The sequence below is a fragment of the Melanaphis sacchari genome, unplaced genomic scaffold, assembly GCF_002803265.2.
Source record: "Melanaphis sacchari strain LSU unplaced genomic scaffold, SCAv2.0 Contig110_pilon_pilon, whole genome shotgun sequence".
NCBI classification, from domain to species: domain Eukaryota; kingdom Metazoa; phylum Arthropoda; class Insecta; order Hemiptera; family Aphididae; genus Melanaphis; species Melanaphis sacchari.
In genome coordinates this window covers 1,131,313-1,140,276 of record NW_020270425.1, presented here as the reverse complement: position 1 = coordinate 1,140,276, position 8,964 = coordinate 1,131,313, and positions in this window count along the sequence as shown.

The window sequence follows — 8,964 nt, the reverse complement described above, 5'->3', positions numbered from 1 at the left end:
ATAATAAAGCGAATTAAACAGTTTAATTAATCACTATCTTCCTTCTATTTTCAGTATACTCTGTGCGTGGACTGTAAAATATTGTAATACAAATGACAAAATTAAAATTAAGAATTTTTTTTCTCTAAACTTTGGTATATGGATAAAAGTTTCATGTTAAAAAATGTTGAGTAAAAATTTTTTTCATTGGTATGAGTATAGTTAAGGTTGTTTTTTTGGGTAAAACACGATTGCGTATGATTTCACCTGATATTTTACACTATTATATATAAAATATTAAACTTTGTTAATAATTTATTGACGATTTTATTTATTTATTAATTATTTTACTATTATTTAGTTATTCTTATTAGGTAAATTTTGTTATTTTATTTTGATTGTTATAGAAATTTACATATTTATCTTAAATAAATACCTATTTATTAAATATAATATAGTAAAATTAATAACTTTGACAACATTTGACAACTCATCCATAAACATACGCAATTGTGTTGTCAAAAAGGACAAACGTACGTAATCGTGTTTTACTCGCTTTTTGTCTTAACGGGAGCTAAATACCCTTCCCCGAACTTAAAATACAATACTGCAAATCTACCCACACACACACACACACATACACTCACACCCTTTTACTATATATTATACAGTCACGTCGGTGTGGGTCTAGATAGGTATATATAGGTATACCGCCACCGGCTATCGATATAATATATCATAATACGCCCATGACGTATAATATTGTAGTACTTTATTTTAATACTCTGTACAATAGTTTACAGGTATACGTGTTTGGACGTTAGTTCGTATCACAATAATAGTATAATATAATATAATATAATATAGAATCCACCGGAATATTGTCCAACACATTTGTCGGATGCACGTATGCACCGTATAACGCAGCTCAATTATTTAGCTCGTACGTGTAGGTACCTACTATTATTATTCATATTATTATTATTATTATTATATACAATACATGCATTTATACTATTATATGTATTATATTATTATGCGTGTATGCCTAACGATTAGTGCGAGGGTGGATTTCCACTCGAGACCCCACGAGTGACAGTGTCGTCGGCTTTCTCCTCCCTCTGACCACAACAACAACAACAATAACGCACTTGTGTGTGTGTGTGTGTATATTTTATTGGCGATGACGTCATCTCTGTTTTACTGTTCGCCTACGCAAAGCGATATTAATATATGACTCACACGCAACCGTGCACTTTTCGCCCGGTCGCCTTAACTCCGACGACGACCCTACGGTCGGTGACGGAGGCGCGCGTCATCTACGTATATATTATATTTTAATAATAGTATATCCATGTATATATCGTGTACAGCTGCCAAAACAGAATCCCGTCCGAACTGACGATCTCGCCGAGACCGTGATAAAATAGATGGGTAGGATATAATGTATATAACGTCAGCATACGTTTCATCCAAGTCAGAAGTGTGTCGCCCCACTATACTAATAACCAAAGAAATATAAACCCAGGGGGGAGGTAAATCAAATACGAACATTTCGTTTAATAGATCTAATTCAACTGCACTGTACTAGTGTACTGTATGTTATAATAGAATAATATTACAGTAAAGGTGTCAGAATAGATGTATACTTATCACAAATGCTCGTCTCACGATTTTTTTTTATATTCATATATTGCCAATGTATTGGTTTTACTATGATTTGTTTGAAAAAATAATAATAAATAAATGATTATACAAGGTATACATTAAAAACCTACTACTAATACTGCAAAGAAACTTTCTCGGTTTTTTTTTTTTTTTATTATTATTTTAAACGAACTCTAGAAAACCTCTGAAACAAAAAATTACATATGTTTTATTTTTCATTACACCACACAACGCATTATTTCTAGTAAGACGATTGTATATATACACCTTGTTGAAACTTAAGTCTTTTATTTTACTGCTAATTAAGTGATTGTATGTTTTATATTAGAATGGCTAAAAACCATAATAATTAGATCAATTGTGCATGTAATTTATTATATTAAAGAAATTATTAATTTTAAACATTATTACAAACAAAAATTTTACAATTACAATAGCATATTTGTTTAATATTGAATATGATTTTTTTCGAAGTATATAAAGTAAGTATATTATGTGTATAAAAAATATATTTAGGTACTTACTACTTACTGTTATTGAAAACAATAATTTATTTAAAAAAATTGTTTTATGAAGGTATCTATAAATAATATAAACCATAAGTTTAACAATTTTCTTGTACGAATATCAATTAGTTCTATAGTGACTTGATTATAAACAATAATTCAAAAATTAAAATGATTTAGATTTAATATGATTCTAATTTGTTAACAAATAATTTTGTTTGAGAAAAATTATGTTCTTATTTATCGCTTATTTTCATGAAATGAGTATGTATTAAAAAGTATAGTGTACATATATATATATTAATATAATATAATATATAATATATATGTATCGAATATAGATAGGTATTAGCCATTAGATATTGTAAAGTTAATATTGGTATTAATTTATTTTGAAACTATTTCAGTTGTATTATTATGTTGGATTTTTTACTTGAGTTTAATAAATACTTAGAAAAAGATAATATGTATATAAAAAAATATATATATGATTTAATAATTTATATTTGCTTTAAATTACTTACTTATATGTATATATAATATACGATTTTCCAAACAGTATAAATTATCTATGAATCTTTTGAATTGAATGTTTATTATAAATAGTTGATGTAGATATAATAAATATCGATTTCCAGATAATGTGTTCGCTTTTTGTAATTTTAACAGTTTTGTATTATAAATTTTTTAGTTTCAATAAAAATGGAAATTAATTTACCTATTTCACGTCGTTACGATATGAGTTATTTTATTTTACTCTACTTTATTATAATAAATTTAAAAAATATTTATTCCAGTATGTATAACCAATTTATATGATGCAGTAGCCATTTGTGAAACATTTTTATAATAAACAAAAATTTACTTCGTTACAGAGTAATAAAAAATAACTAATTGACTTAACCCTTTTAAAATGTTTATTTCGTTTAACCAGTTGAACAATTTTTAAGCAAACCACGATTGTTATCAATTATTTATGTTTCTAATTTATTCAACCATAGTTCATAATACACCATAATATACACCGCATGATATACTAATATACTATATCAAGAACGGCAAAACTTTTTTTGGCCGTGATCTACTAAAAATATACTTTACCTTTGAGGATCGATTTCGATAAAAAAGTTTTTTTATTATTAAGTTACTATACGTACTACCATAAAAAATTTTCGTGTGCGTAGCCTAAAAATAAATTCTAACACGATCGATTTGAAATCGTTTGCGATCAACTGTTTGGCTGCCCCTGTACTATATATTATAACTACCGGTGACTGTATTAAATAAAAATTATTTCCCTGTGCCTAATAAGATTTCACTAAAGCCGATTTCGTGAAATTAATAATAATTATTTCTATTGAATTTTAATGAAGATGGTCGAATAAAAGGAATCCATGCACGTACTATCGGGCACGTTGTTTTAGTGCACCTGTTGTGTATGTAGGACATAATGATTTTTGCTAATATAATAGATACAGTTAAGTTGACTATAACGACAGTCGACAATAGGTAATCACGCAGGATGATCGACCTGCAGTTTACTATGAATGGTCATCGAATATTTTGGGTCACTATATAGCTTAATACTAATAACTAATAAGTAATAATTATTATAGTACAATAAATTGTATAATAATACCTATGTTTTCAAATGCACATAATATAATGATTAATGTTTAAGCCTATTTGAAAAAAATGTTTTATTTTATAAATAAGATTTTTTTTTGTTTTCTATTTAAATGTAGTGATGGTGTGAAATTTAAGCAATTTTAAGTGTCAAATTTGTGGATTATAATTTGTGCTAAGATAAAATTACATTATATCATACGTAAAAAAGTGAACCTGTAAAAGTAAGTATTCGTTTTGTTATAAACTCAACAGTATTAATTCACATTTATTAAAGTGCATCATAGAAGATTTCTTTATATTTCTTATATAAAAACAAATAGTTAATTATTAACAAAAATATAATTTTACGAGTATACAAATAAAAATATGAGTACCCAGATATATTAAATATGTATTATTTAACTGGATAGTTATAAATAATGTTTGTAAATTGTATACAATTGACAAAAGTACCTTGCAATTTTGGCAACGTAAAATCGTTTTGTAAATTTCCTATTGAATTTCCATGAAAACTTCTGAAATATAAAGTCGATATAATCATAAAAAAAAAAAAATACAAAAATATGAGAAATTCAAGTTTCCAGAAAGATTATTGTTCGACTAATGAAATATTATTATATAAAAATGTAATTTCCATAAATTGAAGTTACTCCCACATATTTCGCATAATAGTATTATACAATACGTACAATGTACATTGTACTTATGTCAATAATGGTTAATTATCACTAAAATAGACTAAAAAATTTTTAATAGATAACATTGATATTAAAATGTTTAATTTTTTTTTTCTTGCTCTTATAATTTATTTTTTTTATAAATGGTTACATAACTTATATAGGTAACTATATAACCTAATATTATAATCACTTATATAATATTATCTCATCATCACAGCCATAGTTCATAACGTAGGTATGTTTTGAATTTTAATGTAGAATGTAGGTATAATAACAATAAATTTTTAAGTAAATTCACCTTATTTTGTTGAAATCAATAATAATATTATAATTTTTAAACCATAAATTTATTTGGTGGTAGGTACCCGTTTAATATTATGTAATATATTTGCATACCTACAGATAATGGTACTCGTTAACGTGAATTTATTTACTGTAATTCTGTGCTATAAGAAGCCTAGTCAATGTGGATTATTTTTACTATTGACATACTTATTTCGTCAAAGAATGTAGAACAAGTGTTTGAGAATTTTACATAGTGTCTATACTCTATAATAACTAAATACATTTTTTTTTTTATTTTTGATAATGTGGTATTTATATTTTTATAATAAGATAATTGCAATAAATACCCGTTAGATAAAAAATCAGAACATAATATTAAAGGTATTTAATTATAAACTTTAGGTTGGCGTATAGAGTTACTAGATACTGGTATAAATTCAGAGTGAAGGGTTATAACTTATAATAAAATATTTATCAAAATCAAATCGATTTTTGTTGTACAATAACATTATTTTATATTAATATTATTTTAAAAAGTATCATGCTATTTATATATATGTATACGGATATGAGTATTTAAAAAATAATATATCATTAAACATTGGTATGATAGAAATATATAATAAATAGCATTTTATACACATGCCTATTGCCTAGTATCAGTCATAAACCCATATTTATGAGAAAGTTATAAATAATTTGATATTTTTTTCATTGAATTTAGAACCAGCTTGCTCTAACTTTATGAATTAATTATGTCACAACTTAATCATTTGTTTTTTTAAGTACCTATTTATTTTTAAATAAGATAATACAATTTCTTAAAACAATAATTGTGCTGTTTTATATATTTTTTATTTATTCATATTGACTAATCATTTTAACTTAAATGCTTTATTAAAACTAATTTATTAAACATAAGGATATACATTTTATGACAAAAAAAGTAAACAATAACTTATACACGAAGAACGACGGTTTTTGCTTAGCTGTCAGAGATTATTTAAATCAAAAATCCATCTACTATTCGAAAGTATTAAATAACAAAACTTGATTATGTTAAATTTTAAAATTACATTTTTTTTCGTTTCATGTTGATAAACATAATAACATTTTCGTTTCTCTGTCATAAAGTTTTAAAATATATTTTTTAAAAGGTTTTTCATATGTTAATTTTAAAGAAACTTAAAAACTTCGAAAAAAATATGTAAATTATTATTATATGTATATTTTAAGATCAAATTTTGATAACATTCAAAGGCGTAATTTGGATTAAATTTATGGGAGTGCTAGTTTATGTTGATCGAAATAACCTATGGCCTGTGGGTGACTTTTCCTCCACACCACTTTCCTACAGCACCATTCATATATTTTCGTTACGCTACCTTATTATTTATTAATAATTTAATTATTATTAATAAATATTAATAAAGAAAATAAAACACAAATTTTAAATATAACTTACAAGTTATAAATAATTAAATTTTTTATTTTGATTTAAATATTATATTAAAGATATACGTTTTTGAGACATACTAAAACTATTTATTATTTTATCTTTATCAATTTTAGTGCTTAGATCTCTCTTAATATTAATAACTGTTTTCCATTTACCAAATAGTTGAAAGACGTTTCGGCGTAATTCTTATCGACTTATCGATAATTATTATATAAAATTTTCTTATGTAATTAATACATAATAATTTATTAATCATAATTCATAATATAAATAATAAATTGACAATAATATTTTCTATATTATTCTGCTCAGTGATTGGTACGTCTTATTATTATTATTATTATGAATATGAAAGTCCTAGAATCAAATCTATTCTAATGCCAATGACATAATATCATAATTCATAATTTATAACCAATAAAAATTCGATGATGTTATTAAAAATTTGGGGGTGCTAATATGAAATTTAAGAGTGCTAAGCACCCCCAAATTGCGCCTATGAATTGATATTGGATAATAACGGTTTATTCTCAAACAATTTTTATTATTTTGATGTTATTCAAAAATATATTAACCGTAGAAACTTGAAACTTTTCCAATAAATATCTATAATGTTATTTTCTATCCTCAACGAAAATTTAAAAATATTTACGTTAATATATACATATCACGGAACGTCGGTATTAGTAAACGGAAAAAAATCCGTGAAAAAAAGTTCAAGGAAAAAATAATTTAAAAAACATTTTATTTATCAGGTATTTACATAATTATTAATTATGCATTAATGATTATCATCGTAACTATTATTATAAACATTTCTTTGGTTACTTTTATGAACATTTCTAGGTTATTCTATTTATTAATTATTAGTTAATGCTGGATTGTAAATAAAAAACCACGATAAATAATTTTTTTATCATTTTTTATTAATGTTATACTATCCGTTATTATATAAGTACAGTATTACGGTTACTATAGTATACGACACACAGTTGACTATAGTGACCATTAGTGCTATATCGGTGGTAGGTACTAATGTTATACTTACTAATTAGTTTGGTATGGAAATACCCTTATTAGAGATATCGTTATGTATAATCCTGTCTCTAGTAAATAAATTTAAGTATACCTACCATAGTAAAACATACTTGAAAAGATGATTATTTAAAAAAAAAAAATATTTTTTTTTCAAATATTTTTTTACGAACTAATTTTAGTTAAATAATTTTTTCTCAGATTTTTTTTTAGTATCGTCGTTATTTATTTACAAGCTAGGTATATGATGCGATATTTTTGGAAAAATTAGTTCAACCTACCGAATCAAGGAAATACTAATACTATAAATATAATTGTAAAAATGTAATACATTAATCGCAGTGATCTACTCAATGACGAGGTACACTCGATAAAGGTATATAATGTATAGGTAGGTAAGATACTTGTTATATACAGCAGAATGAGTTGCCCAGTTTTTAAACACATTATGTACTTATAGGTATTTTCTATTGATATACATACGTTATGGGAAGTTGTCGTTCACATATATGCTTAGACGACTTTTACACTATATATAGTATATTGTGCACAATATAAAAAGTGAAATTAATTTCACACTTTCATTTTAACAATTGAATATGAAAATATTACCATTTGTCACGGAATGAAAAGTAATTTTGATTAGTAAAAATCAAAATTATTTAAATGGGGACGTGCTCGTCTAAAATAATCCCAAAACTCGATGTCTCGACAAAATATATTGTGCCTATACAGACTTTGTTCAACTTCAGAATATTAATCACTCACTGTATTATTCATGTATATTTATTACTTATATAGAAACAGGTACTTGGTAAATACGAGTTTATTCTATATTCTAATATTGGTTAAAAAGAATTATCGATACAACACACACCGCGCGTTTTCGGGTACGTCGCTACTGGAGAGGCGATACAATGTGATACATTGTTTGAATTCAATTTTAAAGCAAAATTTATCGCATTTGATAAATTATTGTTCCGGTGATTCGTCTCGATATCTCGTATACTTTATAATATATTATATTACATAATAGTTGTTATACACACCAATTTTTATAATGTATACGCCATACTAGTCATAGTATAGGTACGTAGATCGAATTACTGGTGGACGCGTCGTTACTCGTTATCGTCGTCGGGTTGTTGGGTCCTGGATAATATAGCATATATAGTTACCCGTTATAGCATATTATAATTATTATTGTTATTACGTTATTTTACGGAGCTCGGAAATTAAACTTTAACCCGTCTCGATTTTCGAAGGTCGCGTTTTGATCGTCGACTGACCTGCGCCTGATATCGTTTACTGCACGGCTATACACATCATATAGTTATGGTACATTGAAATAAAAATTACGATGCCTGCACAATGCGTTAATATAAAATCGCTCAAAAAAAAACCAACCGTTTGGAGGCGGAGGGGTTGGTACCAGGTGAGTGGTTAGGGTTATAACAGTGAGTTCTTAGCCGTTTTAACTTCCGACACGACTGCACGGACGGTGCGCGGGCGTGCGAAAAAAAAGCGAATAATTTGAAAAACTTAAATTAAACGAGCAGCGGAAATCGTTTTTTACCGAGATTGGCGCGTCTATAATTATACATCACACCGGCGCGACATACACACCACCGCCGTCACATCAGCCGCCGCCACCGCCACAGCCAGTCGCCGCCCAGAGACGAGTAGTCAAGTCGAAAAAGTGGCGCCCTCCTCAGTGCACGTT